Here is a 2,687-nt window from a genome sequence, read left to right on the forward strand (position 1 = left end):
CAATGACTGATTTTAACAATTATCGATGACACTAATATTTAATAGGATACCATTATTAATTATGGATAATTATTTTAAATATATTTTTATGCATGCTTAAAATTAATTATTAATATTCATGTCATTTAGCAATGCTAGTCATAATATTAATCATTATTTTATAACCAACATCACTTAGTATTGACTTAAGTAACATTAATTGCTGATATGATTAATTACTAATAGTGATATTGCTATTATTAATACTAATCATTAACATTTTTAACCAGTATTAATTTTTATTATCTTTATTGTGACTATTATTATCGATGATTACTATTAATTTATATTATATTTAATAATAATAATAAACAACAGACTTGTTCCTGATATTAAGCTGGGGGAGGACGATGTCAGGTGGTGAAGCTTCGTGCAGGTTCCCCATGACAGGGGGAATAGCCACGGAATCCAAATGCTGGTCCTTACTTGGGAAGCCTAGAAGGCCACTGGGAGGATGGGAAGATTGGCACATGAGGGAAGGTGCAGAGGTGGAAAGGGCACAAGAGTTCCGTTTATTTACCACAAAACACAGAACAGGACTGGGCCAGAGACTGGATTCTTCCTGTCTCCTGGGGAAAACTGGGTGCATGGCCTGAACTTTTTCTCTTCTGTAGGCAACAAGACCCGCAGAGGAAGGCTCTCTTCCAGACCTTTTCTGGGAAACCTCCGGAGAAGCCGTTGCCAGATCGAAAAGAATCCATGGAATCTTGGATTTATCTGAGGGTGGGTGTCACCCTGGGCCCCTGGTCTTTGCTCTGCTAGGTCAATCTGGTTGATTTACTTTCAGGTTCCTGTGTGTGTGAGAGGATCAGGGAACACCTCTTCCCCGTCTTCTTGGGGTCAGGGACTCCACGATCCTTCCAGGTCCATTTTATTCCAGGTGAAGGCATCTGAAGATGCCATATTTCCTGTTGCTTTCTTTCTGTGCAATGATGGCAAGCATGCCAACAACATCTTCCTAGCGGCCTGAGGAAATTAGTTCCTCAGAGGCCCCAAACATGGAGGAGGCTAACCCCAGGAACATGCATGTTTTCAGAAAAGATGTCCTGGAAACTGTTGAGCCACCAACCTACCTTCAGAAGGGCATTAGTCTGTCCCACTTCACGGAAGGCTGTGTGGAGGAGCTTTGATCCAGTTAATGCCCAAGACACGGTCTTTAGAAAAATGGTATTCTTAGATCATAGCACGACAGTGCATTTTTCATGGGTCTTGTCCCGATCAGCACTCACGTTGAGGATCCGTTCCTACTTCCAAGGACCGCCTGTCCATACCGTATTAAGAATTTCCTGCTGTGTGCACCTTGTCTTCGGATGTGGTTGATTTCCATGTTGGCTCCATGCTGAGGAACTTCTAATATGTGTGGTCTCCTTTCTTTCAGGCTGCAAGCAGGCCAATGCCGGTCCACACAATCAATAAAAGGCCACGTGTGGACCCCGCCCTCACTGATGGCTCAGCTACCAAAATGTCTGACATGGTATCCATCTTGGCTTCACTGTCTCCCCTCAGAAAAGCCAGTCCGAGCTCCTCGTCAAGTCTCCGACCAAAGGAAGGACAGACAGGGGCTGTGGCCGACATCCCTCAGCCTGGAGTCAGGCAGCAGGGCCCGGAGCCTCTCGTCGTGGTGAAGCCCACACACAGCAGCCCTCAGGGTGGCCGTTGAGAAGTTCCCCAGGCTGCCACCAAGCCCCACGGCCTGATCCGGGTCATCAGCCCCCAAGCACAAGACAAACGTCCTGCGGTGACCTCACAGCCCTGCCCACCAGCCAACACACACAGCTTGGGCCTCGGCTCCAATCTCAGTTTCAGGCCAGGAGCCAAGAGACCTGCCCAGGCTCCGACTCAGGCTTGCCTGAACTTCCCCAAGAAACCGAGAATGGGTCCCTTCCAGATGCCCGAAAATGCCATCCAGGGAGGTGAGCTGGGGGCTCCGGAGACTCTCCAACCTCCGCCAGCTGCCATAGAACTCAAGTCCGTTGCCCCAGATGAGCAGGAGGACATCCGCCCAGGTGCCCAGCAGCGACCGGCAGCCTCCGCACAGCAGACCTTGCCTGCCTACTGCCCAGGCCTGCACCATGTCCCATCACCCAGCGGCCAGTCACGATGGGGCCCAGCCTCTCAGAATGCTCTTCCGGAGACTGGAAAACGGATGGTGGCGCTCCAGCCTCCTGACAGCTCCCTCGTTTCCCCTCTCCTGAGAAGCCGGGAGCCTTCCTCGCTCACAGCCCTCACGTCTCAGAGAAGTCTGAGGCTCCCTGTGTTCCTGTCCCCCTGAGTGTCCTCTATAAGGACACTCCTCAGAGGACAGCGTCCTCCTCCTCAGAGGACAGCGATTGTGACCTGGAGTGAGACTGCAGGTGGCAGGGGCTCCGTGGCTTCCCGCTCCCGTGATTTGGAGGGGACTGCGGAACTGAGGAGCATGGAGCAGAGAGCAGACTGTGTGTGGTGACTCCCAAGCTCCCCAGCTCTGGTGCTTCTGTGGATGTGGGAGCCCAGGCCAGGCGGGGACCACATGCAGAGACTCTGCCTCATTGAATTCTGGTGGGGGACATTGTAGTTCGCAGGGCTCTCCGGAAACCCACCACCAGAAGCTTCTGTGCCAGCGATTCGTTGCCTCAGAAACTGGGTGACTTGCAGGAGTCAGACTTCCA

The 2,687-nt window shown here is 50.9% G+C and overlaps 1 pseudogene; it reads left to right on the plus strand.

Annotated features, from left to right (window-relative positions):
* The first annotated feature begins 1,432 nt into the window (after nucleotides 1-1,432).
* Nucleotides 1,433-2,385, plus strand: LOC139363949 (protein FAM90A5-like; annotated as a pseudogene).
* Nucleotides 2,386-2,687: the final 302 nt, after the last annotated feature.

Source organism: Macaca nemestrina, chromosome 6 (genome assembly GCF_043159975.1).
Source record: "Macaca nemestrina isolate mMacNem1 chromosome 6, mMacNem.hap1, whole genome shotgun sequence".
In the NCBI taxonomy this organism is placed as follows: domain Eukaryota; kingdom Metazoa; phylum Chordata; class Mammalia; order Primates; family Cercopithecidae; genus Macaca; species Macaca nemestrina.